The following is an 18,796-nucleotide window of genomic DNA, read 5'->3' on the forward strand; positions in this document are numbered from 1 at the left end:
GACACTCAGCTTACAACGAGATTTTGGCGGCCATTTTTGAATATGATTTCTAATATCCATGGTTCACGGAACATTGTAAAGGGATGTCAGAAAACTCGATTTCTGGTATAAATAAAATGCTATATTAAAATTAAATTTAAAAAAAATAGTTACCACAGTCCAATGCGTCATCCTCAAGGGAAATGCAATACTCGTCGTTGTTATGGTCTGTGTCTTTAGTAAATGATACATCTAGAAAAAAACACGCCTTTGTGTACGATTCACAATTTTCATCGTCGCTCGTTGGCACCACGATTGTAATCTCGCCCGAAACGGTTCCATCCTCCGCGGAGGCAGTGACGTTAGTGTTGCTGTACTCATGAGACAACGCAGTAACTTCGTCTTCACTTGTGAATAGGGCACGGAATCCATCCACATCAACACCGCCGTCACTTTGGATTAAGTTCGCCTCGAGGGAGAGGGTTCAGATATAGTAACTGACCCCAACGCCACGTCTGAAGAAAAAGGTTATTGTTAAAAAAATGAGAAGTAACACCAAATATTGATGCCAATATCTTTAAAGGAAACATCAATCTAAGCAACATAATGACCCCTTAAGAAAAAGGTCCACAAATGTAGGAGAATGCAATTTACAGTTTTTTTTATATCACTTTTCATTCTCTAGATATTCAACTTTATATCATTATTATGTAGTCAAACTTGAAGGATTATGGGTAAAGTATGACATCATAGAATCTGTTGTCAAAAATTGAGAAAATTATTTCATTGAAAAATGTGTCAATAAGTTATTCAAAGAAAGTGAGCGCCAACAAAATAATTGATTTTCACCTGTTTTTATAGTTAAAAATAACAAATTGGGAAATTTTAGACGATTCTGGAAAATGTATGCTTTATTGTCGTCCTTAAACAGCTCTAATGGAATTTTCACTTAATCTCGCAATGATACGTGTCAAGTATTAACAAGAGTGATGGTAAGTACTACCGCCATAGCCCATTGACGGTGTTTGCTTCCCATTCATTTCGGCTAGCTCTGAAGACTTTTGGCAGGCAATATGCGAAAAATTTAAAAATTACTACTTGTGAGTTTTCGACAGATTTTAGCAACCCAATGCTAAATCGTCCGCCTTAAAACAGAAGTGAAGTTCAATTCTTTAGTAACTATCACCCAATACGATATTTTTCTTTAAAAAATAGTGATTTTTGTCTATTTTCGCCGCTTTCAACCCAATACTTGAATACAAACCCCAACTTAACCTACTAATTCACTTGTGTTAAACGCAACACAGTGTGGTATAACTCCGATTTTTACATCCAAATGCAAAATGTATGGTATGACTAGCCGACTTACTGTAAAGGGGATAATTATTCACTGGATTTTAATTTTGCTTATTTCGCTGAATGGAAAATGCGCTAAATTAAAACCCAGTGAATATGTAAAATTTAGCATAGAACACATTATCTAAATGATAAAACCGTGAAATTTAAAACGCAATGAATATGCCTGATATGGTAAATCAGCGAAATTTAAACCTAGTGAAAATTACCCCCGATAGTCATTTAACAGTAATTGTTTTTAGTCTGTAGTGGCAGCGAAACACATAAATAACAAGCTATCAAATTCGCTCAGCAGAACAAATGGAAATTTCCACACACGTTTAAATAAATACACACATTATCTTAAGTTTGATCAGCGCTCGCTATGATACACAATGAGAGACTAATCACGCCACAAATTCACCAATCACGCCCTCTAGTGATGACGTGGTCGACATCGACACCAAAGCGTTGAACGACCTTCTTTCTCATCCATGTACGTCATAGAAGCACATTGTTACTAGAAGGTGCGATTTATAACAAATGTTTATTGGTCACAAAGTTTTACGTAAGAAATGACGGAATGACGCGTGTCTTAGGCGCAAGTAGCTTCCGAGATCTCGCTCGAAACTAGAGGGGCATGGGATTGGTGCCCCCTCTACCAATGCTGTTCCAATCTCCCCGTCGTCGCGTCCATTCCTTTATTTGGGACGGTGGGCGAGATGACGCCAGACAATGGAACATTATTTGCGTGACAAAAACAATTTATGTGAGCTCTCTCCTGCCCAGCCCGATCTCTGAGGTCAACTTCGCGTAAGATAAGGTCATACAAGCGGTTTTTTTAGCGCAAGAAGCAGTGTCAGTATATCGTTTCAATTTCAGTCAATGTTTAAAGCGGGGGGGGGGGGGGACGTCACCTGCGCACGCACAGGAATTGAGTCCCAAGCGACGATAACAACACATGCTAAAACACGCAAAGGCTCATGCTTGTTTGTAAATAATGAAACGCTATGGCCATCTGACGCATGCGCAGGTGATGACTCCCCCGCTTTATTTGCTACAGTTTTAATCAACAGTATGTGGAATTTTCTGTTTAATATCAATTTAATTTACGAAAAAATTCTCAGATGATACACGAAACTGCAATTTACACTCTGTAAATGTAAATTACGCTGTAACTTGCTGCAATAAATAATACTTACCGCCTGCAAAGCATGTCTTCATAGAGACAATTAACATAAACATAAGAGACCATTGAAGAGTACTGAAAATTAAGACATTTTAAAAGTTCAAAATTAATAGGTAATGAACAGACATGGTACGTTACACTCCTACAATTGTTGTATAATGTGTGATTCCGTCTGACATGTCTCCCAAGGGCGACTTGACCACACATTGGAAACGTACATGTCTGTATCATGAATGTTAATCAATGAAATAGATTTATGTTCCATGACTACAATCAATGAAATGAACACATGTCGACAATGGATATAAAGCTACGTGTCAATTAGCGAATATGGGGGCGGGTGTCATTCAATGAAATATACACTTTTTTATTCAATGAAATCGTCACTTTTTCATTCAATGAAATAATCACATGATTGAAATGAATATGGAGGTGCGTGTCAACCAGTGAAATGAACACGTGACAACAGAATATGGAGGAATTTACAACCAATGGAATGAATACAAGGCGACACATAATATATAGGTGTATGTTAATAAAACAGTCACATGTCTCATCACAACAATGAATATGCAGATGCATGTCACTTAAGGCAATGAACGCATGTCCCATGATTACGTTATACAACGAGTATAGAGGTACATCTCACTCACTAAATAGACACATAATATATTGCTACGGAGTAACTTCTCGATTGATCATGAACAGCTCAAATGTCCCATGACTGCATGCTGAGCTACATGCCAACTGAATCAGGTGAATGAAAACAAAGTGAACGAAAAACGACAACCAATATCGAGGTATATGACAATCAAAGAAATGGTCGCAAATCTAAAGTATATATACGTCATACGTTAATGAGTTGATGACGGACGAAATATTATTTGGCACAAAATCCCCACCCCCTACACACACACACTGCCTTAGTGAATTTTTGTTAATTAAATGCCAATTATCCCAAATTTTAGCATATTACGCACATCACAATAATTAATAAATTCGGTTATAGAGGACCTATTCAATCAATGAAATCGACACATATTCCGTGACTTCTTTGAACACGGAGATACCTATCAATTAATGAAATGAGTATATGATCTATGATTCAATCAATGAAATAGGGACATGTCATACAAGCTGATTGGTAGAGCTTAAAATCACATGCATATGCATATTAATGTCACATGTCTCGTCCGCCCTTAGACACAGGGTATTGCTGGCGGTTGCGTACCCGGGGTTGGGCGAATGTTTTGATTGACTTATGTAATCAATTTTTATACCGTGTGGTATATAAACAATTATTATTATACATCTTAATATAATTCAAATTGATCACCAAATGCATCATGGATGGTAATTATATACATCTTTCACGCGCATAATTTCACTCACCGCGATCTCAACGTCAGTTCTACAATTGGCCAATTAACGGGAGTCGATTGAAGCGAATTTTAATATAGGCGAATTTTACAATGCATCTGTCCATTCTCCGTTTAAATAGAGTCAATTTAGATACCATTGAATTTGTGGTAGCACGTGTCTTGTTTTTCTTGAGCATTTCAAATTAATTTTTATTTTTTACCAACCACGCCCAACTGCAGTTTTGTTTCAACTTGAATATGTAAACCAATGTCACCTTCAACACTCATGCAGCAGTCACGTAGTTTACAGTCAACTGATGTCAGGGACTTTTTTTCAATTGAACGTGCGTTGTGTTGAACAGACAAACACAGAGAAATCCTTTGAACTGTCTCGTTAACGTTTTATATACGCGTCACCATTGTATGTGTAATTCACCTTCACCTTCAACACCCATACAGTAGCCACGTATTTCACAGTCAACTGACTTCAGGAACCTTTTATCGGGAACACTTTATTCATATAAATTATTCGTTATTGATTCGTTTTATTTTTGTTTCGACTCATAGTATTGTTGTATTCCTTTGAAATCACATGTTTTCCTATGGTAAACTAACGCAACCTTGATTGTTTCACGACAGTTAACTATTCAAGAGTATTAGTACTAACGTAAGAGTGAACACACTTTGAAAGTAAATACAGCCGGAGTTTATTTACATGGCGTGAATCCCTGGCTGTCTATACAAACTGTGATTCAATGGAATTCTTTAGTTGTTTCAACCCGACGCTCTATGGCATATATTCCCAAATAAAGAGTATTCTCGCTGTCACTTTGTCTCGTAACTGTGTAGTATACTAGTATATACACTACCAGACTCATTATAATACGAATCCTGTCTCCTATTGTGATATCCAACCACACCTTTTTTAAATTGGTGACCGGTCTTTGTCCTCGAACAGACCAATAGGAACCATCCATTGAACTGTGTCGCTAACCACCGTCCCTTGAGGGACGGTGCGCTAACATTTTATGTGTGACACCATTGTGTGTGTGTATTTGGAGGTTCGAGGTTAATACACATTGTATATATATATTATACGAATTTTATTTCAGCAATAGACATGTGTTTATGAGCTACGACCTTCTTTGTTCAATCAATCCATCATCACAAAACATTGAGAATGCAAAAATCTACGAACATGGCTGATGGAAAACTAGGATTCCGTCATTCAGCCAGACATCACGTAAACATAGACAATGGTGTCAGCATCAACGAGCATGACTGGCGATGTGTCGACTTATCAATACAGTATACCAGCAATGATGGAAGTTTCTGCCACTAGAAAAGTATACAGGAGCAAATAAAACTAAAAATTTGTTTTCGTAATATGTGACTCTACGTACGTATTGTCGGCCATGGCGATGAACGCATTGAAATTCAGTGACCTCTTAAACGTTCACACGATGTTCCATGTGGTTATTTCGTATGATATTACCAGACTGTGTTACAACTTTAATACGTGAACTAGTACCAATTAAAACCACAAGCGGCGTCACGAGGCCCAAGCTATGAAACATACTTCATAATTAATGTGGTCACTGGATTGCCACTAGGGTAGTTTGAATGAGCTGTACCATGAGGTCGAAGTGTTGTTGGTATTTTTTAGTTACCTGGTTTGGTCACCGAGATATGGTTTTCAGAATATATAAGGAGCAATGTGCTTTTGCATATCAATTAGGCCACAATGTCGTATATGGTAATCTCTTATGTTAATTAGTTACATCTTTAATTCGATTACTTCATTATGACATCATCATAATAATGTAGGTTTCATCTTCCTTACTGCAACAGTGTTTGATATATAAAGGTTATGCATATTTATAAGGTTAGAAGACCCCACCATGGGCACAGAGTCACATGATCTAGCCATGTGCCATTCGGATAAAATAATGTATCTCAGGCGTAAAATGCACAAACAAAAATTTGACCCTAATCAGACCAATACTACACATGTAAATGCCCAATTTCTGTTTTAACTGAAATACAAGATGTCGGCCAAACCACGTGAATGATAAAAATTATATTATTTTTTATATAGTTATGACTAAACGTGTATCTAGTTGATAGCTTGAAGCACCTCTGATAAACAAATGCCCAAACCTTTGGTCATTTTTGTCAACAATCCAAGATGGCAGTCAATCCACGTGACTGATCAAAATTATATTATTTTTCTTTCAAACCACGTGACTAATCTGATTTGTTTGTTGCACTGTCTGCAAGAGTTCACAATAGAGATGCAATATAGCAATTAGGCGGATAATCACATAATTGTGGCTTAAGTAAAAAAAATATTTTCTGTTCAGAAGAAACCAAAATGGCGGCCAAACAATGTGACCAATCATAACCATGTTTTCAAACTCAAATGTGCTTCATTTATAAAGGCTAAACGATATGTATGAGAGTATTTTGCTTGGTTGTTCTGAAGAAGGCGATTTTCAAGCGTTTTTTGAGAGAAAAACATGGCGGGAAAAGTTGAGAAGTACGTTTAGAATTGTATTATATATAATGCACATGAGTTGTTATAACAAAATCTAATCGCTCAGACCCTCAGAAAGTGGTCAAATAGCAACTTCCGGTTTAATGTCAATTCAATATGGCTGCCAAACCAATTGACCAATCAAAATTTCATATACTATAAGTATGGAGCAGTTTTCTCAAACGACTTGACGAAAGAAAATTACGGAAGAAAGAAGGAAGAAAGAAAAAAAACAGACAATAAGAATAAGGACAAGCTCACCAGGCTTGGGCCCCCTAATTATACACCCAACACTCAGATTGTTAGGACGTATTTCACGTGATCTGAATCGAGGGGCCTAGTTTTCAATCAAATGGGCGTTCCCTTCAAACGACCAACTTGAAGAAATACATTTAACTTTCCTGACCTTGGGCAAGGACATCCACGTATCCCATGTATGTATATATGTACGGGTGTGTCGCTCACGGTGCTGGCAGACACGCTGTACAGCAGTACACCAACATAGCGGTAGCGGGAGTTACGAGCCAGCGTTCCTTTGTACATGTCAGGCACAATTAATGTTGTAGTAAAATGTGGCTCCACGTACTCAGTCATGGGGATAAACGTAATGCAACCAACCGCGACCATGTGTAGTTTAAAAAATTCAAACTGAAACAAGAAGTTTGTATTGGTCAAACGAATAACATTGAAATGTTTTGTTGATTGGTTGGTTTTATTCCATCGTCAAATATATTTAAAAAAAGATGGAGAGAATACATTTATTGCGCCATTGGTAAATTCTAATCTTTCTAAAACCATGAAGCTAAACAAAAAACTCCATGATACAACACAAACTATACACTTTACTAGCAGTATGTGTTTGGGTGACACTTATATAGAGTATATAGTGACTGATTCTATACAATATCGGATTTTACTAAAACGAGGGTGTTACTGGTGGGACATGTGCATGAAACTACAGTTTCGCAAGATGGCTATTAAATTTGCTACTTAAACTAGCTAACTGGCACATACGCCTGGAACGACTGCTTTGGATGTGTGCGTGACTGGATCGTATAAATATATGGCAGGGTAAATGAGAACACTCTTAAATAAAAATAATGAATCATAAGTACACAATCAATTAATAAGTCACATATAAGTTCTTTTAATGGATTCATGTAAAAACGTAACTAATTCATCGAGATTTCACGTTTTCCTAGGAAAATGGGTGTTCCCTCTTGACTCTCTCCCCGGGTGTACTACCAGCTTAAAATGCCTGTGAAATGGCTGCTATTTTCACGCCTAAAATTATCAATTGATACTTAAATATTATTAGATTTATGTTTCTAAGCATGAATTATTTTTTTAAGTGATAAAATGTGTTTTAAACTCAGTCTACGGCAACTTTATTTTTGTGTATTTTAAAACGAGGCTTCTCATTAGCTTCTCATTTGCATACAGAAATTCCCCTTGTGACGTCAGAAGGGGAAGTCGCATGGCAGCTTGCATTGCCGATACGTGTAAATAAGGCAAATTTCTTGTGCAGTTTTATCGTCTTTGACTATATTGTCACTTATGTACTTGTTCGTCGAGGAAGAATGGACCATAATGAACACATAGTATCAATTTTTGTTGCATGGGGGTTGAGTTAAATGCGAAATATGTCCGTTCTGGTGTAGCTGGTCACCGTGATCGTCACCGACACCGGCGCACGTTTGTACACTGTTGCTGGACAAAATAGAATTTGACGTCGGAATTATCTCGTTATTTAGCAGGTTACTAGGCACGTCACTACACTGTTTTATTTCATCGATCGTCTGAGTAAAACTTTCAAAATTAAAATAAAAGAGAACATATTTTGACATTCTAAACATTAGACTATAGTGATCACTATAAAATAATTAAAAAAAACGACAAATCACAGTTACTAAATAAATGACAGCCGCATGGAAATAAATTGACATTTTGTTGAAATAGGTGAACGCGTGGGGTCACGGCGAGGGCAAGTGTGTTAAAAGCGGCGTTTAATTGGATAACAAAAATAATCGAGATCGACACACATAGAGATACATTCAGAGTTAGCTTGATCCATGGCGTGATTGTCATAATTATAACATCGTATTAAAACTTTATTTGCTGGAAATACATTGACCAAGCCCGGTTTCTTATTTCATAAATTATTACGCAGATCAAGCTGCAAGCATGGAGGTAAAAAAGAACAGAGGTGTGAATTCGACATTCAACACCAATCACCAAACAATTCAGAAACTTTTAGCGTTCGAAAATGAAAACAGTTAGCAGCGTGTAAGGGCTGAGTAATTTCCGGTTTGTCTGACGCTTCGTACGCGTTTTCGTGTCAGTGTCAATATTATTGCTACCTTTTACTTAACAGGGACTATTAAATGGTCTCTATACAACGATAATCAGGATCGCAAAAAAGTCAACTGATTTGAAACACTTGCCGGACGTCTCTCTCTCTTCTGAAATCCGCCTCGGTGATCATGGGCTGGTTCTCTTTAAACCTAGTCGTTTTTTTATGGACGAGGACAGTTGAATGAATCTAAGGTTAAGTGATGTCGCACCTTAGGATCGATTAGAAACGTGTGAATACATACACTATGGCTATACGTTTCACTGCAACTGCCCACAACACAACATCTAAAAACTCTCCCTCAAAAAATAAAATAGAAAAAAAAAAGAAAAAACGCCGACCGAAAAATGTATATCGTTTAAAAGTATACTGAACGACCAGTGTTATTACGGCTCAGGGGTATGACTTCCTCTCACATTTTGTCATTTGGTGGCGCACTTTCGGCGAGAGTCGGGAATCCGGAAACAGTCGACCGTTTCACGATAGGTGGGCGTGGCTACAACACAAGAAATATCCCAAATTTACTTGGATACGAGTAATCATTTTCAGCAAAAAAATCAATAACTACCCCTTTCAGTGGGACACAGATCTAAAATGGGAAACGTGAGGGTGGGCATTGCACAGGCGACGTTTGTCTAGCTATAAACAAGCAAATCGCTTAATTAACGACCACCCTTTTTTCTCCCTCGCTTATTGAAAACACCGACCGCTCGCCCAAACACTGATCACTGACACACGAGTGATCAAAATGGTTGTTTTAATGGTAAAGAGTGGGGGATACAATGAGAATTAACTATTATTAAATGATGAACGAAAATTTCCAGACCTGACTAGTTTTTGTTTGAATTCATGCATATCAATTACCTAATTTGCATAATTAAACAATTTTCAGCTCTGACACTGATATCGCAATAATATTCAATGTAACTTGGTAAGCAGTTGCTATAGGATATAACGCACATCTGGATTTTGGTTGAATTCCATGCATATTAATAACCTAATTTGCATAATTAAAAACTGATATCAGGTTTCAATGAAACTTGATACATAGTTGCTCTGGGATAGTGCACACCTCTGAGTTTTGGTTGAAATCTGTGCATCTCAAAGCAAATTTTATGCATTTTCACTTTTTCTCAAGAACCACTAAACAGATTTCAATAAAACTTGGCACATACACATGTAGATACTTAGGCTTTCAGTTTTGTATGTTCAGTTTTGGGTTAAATTTTGTAAATTAACCAATTTATAGGTGCTTCACAGTACTACTGTTCAAATTTTAATGAAACTAGGTACATAGGTGCTTTTAAATAATCAAAAGATCTGATTACTTCAGGGTTGAACGCCATGCATATTAATTTCATATGTGTTTCTCAATATGAATAACTGTAATGTAACAAGTACTGTTGCAGATAGGGACATGCAACTGTTGCTATAATTGTGTTGTCTGACAAGATATATGACCATCATATACGGTCATTATTTCATTAAATATTTATAATTGTTTAACCATAGATACTTGGAACCAATCCTAGTCATTGCTTGCAGTTTTATTTTTCAATACTGTATTTGCTCTATTATAAGCTTACTTACTGTGAATATAAATGACAAGGACAAGTCTATGGTCAAAATGAGACATATTTCAATGATTTTGCATGTAATAAACCAAATGTTTGCTTTATTGTGTATTGAAAATGTGTTTTTAATATTATAGTATTTGTACTTCATGCCTCCAATACCTTCAGCACACTGGAGTTCTTTCTAAGCTTTATTTTTATTTGATTTTACGTGATAGTTGGTCTAGCATTATCATATAACATTACAAACGGGGATTTCGAGACATGGGGCAGATAATACCCAAGACCACTTGTTTCGATGACATGTCCGGGGTAGTCACAGGGTGGCCTGTGGGTAAGAATAGAAAATAGAAAATGGATATCGATGACGTTGTTGACGAAGAAGTTTTATCATTGAGGTGCGATTATTACGTCTGGGAGGTAAATCGTTAAATGGGTGAAGGGATGTTACAAAAAACAAACAGTTTTCATAGTATTGCGTACTCCACAACATTCAACAAATGATTACTTTTCAGGGAACCAGTTTTGCGAGTGGGCGGGAAATATTCTACATTCAAGTTTAGGAAGGCAGCTTTATTTCGCTGTACACAGTCAAGCAGATATCATGTATTTTGGTGAGTGTTTTGGTAGGTATTTAGACTTTTGTTCATGTAGCAGGTAGGTAGCAATAAGCCATTAAGCAACTCACGAAGTTTATTTGGGCATATATATTTTGTTTATCAATGTTTACATTCGGTACACCGCGTAGCCTAATATTCCACAGCGAGTAGGACATCTGTTCTCTTTTCTCACCTTAACGAACAATATTTTATCACTTTCCTTATATGATAATTTGAGTGTGTGAAGCATTGATTTTTATAAAGCAGCTGTGTCCTCAGCCCACTTGTCATTTTTATACCTCGCTGCTGTTCTATTTATTTATTTTATCTCTTTATTCGAATTCAAAATATATATTAAAATACCATATAAATAAAGTTCACCATGAGTATTATAAAACAGTAATTCAAATTTGTTGTTAGATTTTAAATTCATTTATTTGTCGGTACTGAATGCATTTCCCTATTGGCAAATTTGTGTCTTTTTGAATCTTTTGAATAATTCGCCGAAATGAAACAAACTTTCCATCCTACCATGTCCCGGTACCATAGAAATTGTGACCTGTATCGGAAACCTCTCACTCTAATCGCAACATCTTAATCATTTGCGTTTAAAAAACTGATTGTTTAGTGCTCAACATAGACAAATATTAGAATACAACAAATGCGCATCCTCCGTTCAATTAAAACAAATTAGAGACCATTGAATTTGTGGTAGCACGTGTCTTGTTTTTCTTGAGCATTTCAAATTCATTTATATTTGTCACCAACCACACCCAAATGCAATTTCGTTTCAACTTAAATAGGTAAACCAATGTCACCTTCAACACTCATGCAGCAGTCACGTAGTTTACGATGAACTGATGTCAGGGACCTTTTTTCAATTGAACGGGCGTTGTGTTGTACATACCAACACAGAAAAATCATTTGAACTGTCTAGTTAATCTTTTATGTGATTGACGGCATTGTATGTGTAATTTGTGACTCAAAGAACGTATTTTCTGCCATGGCGATGAAAGTATTTTTTTATTGTAATCTATTGTAAACCTATTTCAATGTGCTACTGTGCGTCTTTCAGGGCTCCTGTCAATATACACACTTATGGAAAAAAATTAGGTCCGCTAGGCAGGCCATGTCTGGAGATTGGAAGATGTCAGGATCTCTAAGCAGCTCTTGTTTGGTGAACGCTGCAAAGGCAAACGGACTCATGGTGTTTTGATTTGTTCAAGATGACAGCCCATAACTGTGACTGTCTATTCATTCGCGGTCAATTATTTAAAACAATGGTATTTTTTTTACGCCAACGATTCTAGTTTTTGAAACACATCAACGATTTGAATAAATACTTGATATAAATTTAAGAAAAAAATTGGGAAAGCATTATATACTAGTAGTTACAAGAAGCTGGTGGTGTGGAAGGTATCAATCACAAGCCGGTAGGCTGGTTAGCGATCCGCTCCGCTAAAAAAACAAGCAACATGTTTTTTTCTGTTGCCATGGCAGGACATTAACGTGAAGTTAACGTCGGTTTATAACTAAAACCGGACCCCGTATACGAAGTTCGCAAAACACATTCAGTATTTAGAAGTCACTTTATTGTATTACTAGGACGTAATTTGCTGTTACATATATTATTTCCAACCGTTTTGCGTTAGTATTTTTTAGATTGAAGGCAGCATTTACACTTCACTCAAAGTTCAAAGTTACGTTAGGATTATGTTAATACAGTGTAACAATGTCGGTGCAACGTACCCAAAATAAAAAGCATAATCATTTGAACACTGATATTACAAAACTGGTAGGAGGTAATACATTTGGGATTTTTGGCAGTGGTGGGCCGGGATTGTTCTCCAATTAGTGACGGTACAACCTACATGTCAAGTATGAACAAAATCAGCCAAGCCAAAAAAATCACAGAGGATTTAAAAGCCGTTTCTAGTGGAAAGTTACCCCAACTTTGAGGTCAATTTTCTCGTAAAATATGTGTTTTCAGATTTTACAACCAAACTAGAGTGAAGGTGTGACTTGTCTGCCAAGTTTGAACCAAATCGTACCAGCCCCCAAAATCACAGAAGCGTAAAAAAGCCGTTTCTGGTGAAAAGTTACCCCAACTTTCCACTGGAAATGGCTGTTGTTGGGTAACGATGGGAATGCTGATCAATGACTGATATCATGGGCAAAGCGATTATTCTTAAGATCAAATAAATATGAAAAAACAAGTGTAAAGTTTGCAGAGTTTGTTAATGTTAAGGATGCCAAACAATCGAAGGAGAGGTGCAGAGTGTGTATATAAATCAGAGAAGTTGATAAGTCGTCCAAGCTTTTTTTTGTAAACGTTGAATTGGTTTAAGTAAAGTGGGATAAGTATGTCCCCATATTTCAATACAATAAGTTAGGTGCGGGAGAATTAAAATATTGTATAACAAGAGGAGGATAGATTTTGACACATAATGTCAAATACGTGATAATTTTAATTTTTTTCTCAATATGAGATTTCCATGCCAGGGATGAGTCGATGGTTACCCCGAAATATGTTGTAACCGAAGCACCCTCTACCCATGCACCATCTATACCTATTTTACCTGCCACATTAATATATCTTTGGGGTGTTTTCAAAATCATATAATTTGTTTTTTGACATTAAATGTAAGTTTGTTGGCCTTGCACCATTTCACAACTTTGTTGAAGTCTTCATTTATTATGTCGAGATCAACAGACTGGCTTTTCAGGAATTTAAACAGGTTTGTATCGTTAGCGAACAGTCGAAAGTTAAAGGCGTCAGTCTTTTATTGATGTCGTTAACGGTTGTTGACGGTTTTCAAGGTAACCACAAAACCAAAGAAAAGGAAGACCCCTAATACCATAGTATGTCAGTTTTTGACAAGAATTGCGTGGTCGATTGTGTCAAAGGCTTCTTTTAGGTCGATGAAAATACCAAAAGTAATAATCCCTTCATCCATGCTATCAGTGACTTTCGAGATTAAATCGGCAAGGGCGGGCTGTACTTTTTACGAAAACCGTACTTAAAAGAATGTTAATTTTTTTTATTTTTAACCACAGATTCAATTATTTTACTAAGCACAGGCAATACTGAGATTGGTCTATAATTATTTATATCTAAAGCATAAGTAGATGACATATTAGCATATTTTTATGCACCCGGTAATTTGCCTTGAGTCAGAGAGCAGTTGACAATATGTGTGATCGGAAATGATATTAATAGCGTCAATCAGAAATCTTGGATGTATGTGGTCATATCCCATGATTTTGTTGGGTCCAAACAATCAATTTCCTTTATAGAATCATATTCAGTGACTGGATGGAAAAATAATGAGTTGGGATAAATTCCAGACAGATATTTATTAAACTTAAACTTTTTTCTTTACTTAACCTAAGCCTCACAAACTTGACTTAAATTCGATTAAATATTAATATAATTTATGAAACATTGTGACTCCCCATGTTTGGGCCTCCACTTGTACAAAAGGCTCATCTTTGTTGGTGTGTGTTCCGGAGTACTGGCTTCACTTCTACTGCTATACAAACACACACAGACCTACAAAAGTAGATCAATCCTAGGATAGCGGATCGCCAATTTTACGGGCAATCCTAGCAGAGCGGATCGCCAACAATTGCGTTCTATTCGAAAAGCGAATGGTAAGACACTAGCGATAGCGGGATTCACGAACCACTGTTCCTTTGTACATACATGTCAGTCGCAAATAATGTTGTGGTAAAATGTGGCTCCACGTACCTTTTCTCAGCCATAGTGATAAACCAGCCGCGACAATGTTCAGATCAAACCTCGTATGATGTAATTCTATTGAATAACCTATTACTACAGCCGATTGTCACAGTACAGTGCGGTTATAGCGCGACGTGCACTGTGGTAGCCGCTGCTATGACAACTATAACATGTTATTGCCCGTAAACACAAACAAATGACAGCCGCGACCCAGGGGGGGGGGCTTGCATGACACGGTTGGTCGAAATAATCATTTGCATAAATTAATATACATGAGCAATGACAAAATTGTGTTTTCAGTAAAATTGTGCCAAAATACTTTCTGATAACATACATGATAGTTTTAAATTGACTGATTCTATCGTTACGAGCTGACAGAATAATCGAAAAACTGATGTAATGGTGTTTTTTGAGACACGTTTTTGATCAGACTCCAGCAAACTGTTGAAAGTAACCACATGTTTTTGTCTTCACCCTGATCATAGCAAGTTACGAACATCATAGAGAATGCAAAGGCACGTTTATATTTCACTCTAGTACTATTGCTCAAAATTGCTCAAAATGTTTTCAGTGACCTTTGTCAGTGACAAATTACCTATTTATTATGCATTTTGAGAAACCACAGTGTATATGCATGCGCAGTTTGATATGCATTTTCGTATTCTCTTATGTAATCATGCGCGTACATGATTTTTGTAAAAAAGTTCTCTGATTTGATAATCTTATAGTACGGAAGGTAGAAACGCGCATCATACTGTCCAATGGTACAATGCGTATTTTGATTTAAAACACGGTTTCGGGAATAACTCTTCGCAGCGAATGCCGATAATTGACAGAATAGACCAGCAAACACTCCTCATTATTGAAGCCGCACGTATTTTGATACACGATAGTTCTTAGAAGTACTATGTCTCGCTTGCAGGTGGCGTGAGTCGTTTGTCAGTAAAACTCCAAAAGTAATCAACTAAGTTGAACAAACTTGGATATACTCTAAATTTTGTAACTGTTTTATACCTTTTTTGAGAAGACGTAAGAAAAAGACTCCCACATACCGAAGGCTTGGAATGAGATTACTCACACTCGTTTGGATTTTATTAATTATCTTTCATCGCATAATAACGAGTGTTTAATAACGTCAATGTAGTCTTACAATGCAAGTCATTGCATACTTAGAATATACCGATATGCAACCACATTGGATATTTACATCTGGAATAAGAAAAAAATGTCGATATCAGACGTGATTTAAAAATGATCTACTGAGAAGGCAAGTAAATATTTTTAGCTGACCAAGTGTCAATGAGTCTCACCTCCGTAGATACATCTTTTCATCAAACAAAAACACATCCAGGAGATTCTAAATGGAGACTTTAAACAAGGGAAAAACCGTAACTAATATGTCCAACATTTTCGGATGTCAACTATTTCTACCAAGGGATAACCATTGAAATTTACAATTCATATCATATCATTGCCATGAGTTTGTGGCATGCAATCTTCTCATTCAAATTTAGAACAATGCGACATTTCCTGACTATGCGAGCTTTCTTGCAAGGTTTCAATCATTCACAATGCTAGTCAGTGGTTTTACCCTCAGCCAACGTAACATCAAAATTATCACTCCTGACTCGCATAATTAATTAATATACGTATTTCTGTTTTTCATTACACTAATAAAGGAATGTCAACATTTCTCTCGCATAGTAGTGACACCCCAGTTACAATTTGTTACACGAATTTGAATTTAATTCTATTTTGACAAAAAAAACTATTTCGCAAGGGATGACTGGTTTGTACTTTTAACTGATATCAGAATAAGCAGAAAATGTGAATGGCATTTTAGTGAAAACAACTGGATTTGAAATGGGCTAGTACTTGAGAGTAGTCAGCTGGGGAAACGTCTCCAATATCAGTATGAATTGAATTGCTTCATTTGCGAGACTTTCATTGCCCGCGATAATAGTCTTTTCTATTTGATTTAAAAAAAATATACCACTCTTCAAATTTGTTTGAATATTGCAAACTTGACCAGCCTGAGTGTGTGCTTTTCAAGTTTTGCAACCCATTCATTTAATTCAATGACTCAAAAAATACATGGCTGCCATTACTAAATTTATGTGTGGTTAAGATATTTAATAATAATAATAATAATAATAATAATAATAATAATAATAATAATAATAATAATAATAATAATAATAATAATAATAATAATAATAATAAGTAGCCCAATAAAATGTTGATGTTAATCAAAAACAAGAATGAATGAATTTTAGTAATTATTATTAAATAATTCAATTTCAATTAAAACCAGCGATTCGCTTTCGATTTTTATTTGGGATTAACAAAATACTTTAACGAAAGTGTACGTGTTGCCATAATTACAATCATTATATATTCATTTTGGCAGATATTTCATATGAAACTCATTTAAAGTATGACAAAATGTCATCCAATGGTTTGTAATTGCAATTTTTGAAATTCAGTTGTTCAATACCCATACCAGGTTGACAATATTGTCAAATTATAATTTTAAAATCTGTGACCAATCACGGCAAGTGAATTCGAAACAGTCAATATTACATATTGCGCATAACAAGCCAATTATCCATTGCAGTGTTCTGGGTTAGTAACAATACAAATATAAGCAGGAACTATTTGTCTCCTTTGACTTATTCGTAAGAATTTACCGGTTCAGAAAAAATTACGTTGTACACTTTTATCATATACTTTTTTATGAATATACATTCGTACAACCGAAACGTACACAATGATACATTATTAAATCAAAGATAATATAGACCAAAAGGTCCAAACCAAATAATTATGTCTTGCGTTTCGAAAAACAAACACATGTCTCTACATGTTGTACCCGCCATTTATTATTCATAATCTAATATATTATTTATATTTGTAATTATATTTAATTATTGATATCACCAAACAACACAAATGATTACTGACAATTCAAATGACAATAAAATAGTAAACGGAAAATAAAAACAAAATAAAAGCAAAAACTCTTTACAAAAGATCACAGAAGTAGTTCTGTTGCACTAATCAAGTCTGTGACCCCGTAATGAATAAATTTGCTTGACCTGTGTAAAAGCACCTGTATTTCAAAGTTTACACATAATAACGCATTACACTAACTAATGAGTAATTAGTTAACATGCAAAGAAAATAACTGAAGTAAACGAACAAATATATCAAATTAAAATTTAATTCAAAATAATATAAGAAGGAAACCAAATCAACTTTACGTTTTCGCTGGGAATGCTAGCAGCTGACGTTTGAAATCTTCAAAGAATTTATTAACAGACTGAACTGTTTTTTTTTTTTTTCAAATTCAGCCATCGTTATCCTCATATATGCTAGGGTATCCACTATTTTAGTTAGCAGGAAAAATGAGGATTGTATCTGCTGGTTGTTGTCACATATACAGTTTGAGGTCTTTGTAGATGATGTACGCTATTGACATTTTCGTGAGACCCCACGTGTTAACGATATTGATTCAATCTCAGATTGAATTATCTTAATAATAATTAATAGTAATAGTTTTAATGATAGCTGTATCTGTCAAACTGCTGTCGATCTCTAGAAAAAGCAGCGTGAGATATTTACTATTGTCGGCTTTCACAAAGTGAAATCCACATTTATTTTCACATTTTCCCAACATTGTGATCAAACTCTGTTGTCAATAGAAAATCATATCTGATTGGTCCAAAATTATCAACAAAATTAGATGATAAAAATGGGCAAAATGTTAATTATAAAGTTGAAACATGAAACATAAAATTTAGATATCGCTTGTTATAAATAAGGTCAATAAGGGTCGCGTCATATGATTAACTAGTCGTGACAATATTTGATTTGGACAAATAACCGAGTTAATACAAACTAAAATAACGAAATTCGTATTTATAATTGTTGTAGTGTTGCAATAATTTATCAAACACCCCTGAGATTCACGACAAATCGCCGAAAATCTCAGTTATATAGCACCATTGACAGTTATATTCGAAATGTCCTCATTGACTGCGCACGTTCCCTCAGCTGATCTATTTCAAGTGCTATAATATAAGATTACGTCAGTTATATTTTTAGTAATCTCGTAACTTTAACAAA

At 35.6% G+C, this 18,796-nt stretch overlaps 1 long non-coding RNA gene across 1 annotated transcript; it reads right to left on the reverse strand.

The window, feature by feature from the left end:
- Positions 1-439: 439 nt before the first annotated feature.
- Positions 440-14,718, reverse strand: LOC144345446 (uncharacterized). The gene is made up of 3 exons (XR_013419368.1): positions 14,678-14,718; positions 2,517-2,578; positions 440-494 (listed from the first exon to the last, which is right to left on the reverse strand). It is a non-coding gene; the product is annotated as an uncharacterized LOC144345446 (long non-coding RNA).
- Between the last annotated feature and the right edge of the window lie 4,078 nt (positions 14,719-18,796).

This window comes from Saccoglossus kowalevskii, chromosome 12 (assembly GCF_978046115.1).
Source record: "Saccoglossus kowalevskii chromosome 12, keSacKowa6.1, whole genome shotgun sequence".
Taxonomy (NCBI): domain Eukaryota; kingdom Metazoa; phylum Hemichordata; class Enteropneusta; family Harrimaniidae; genus Saccoglossus; species Saccoglossus kowalevskii.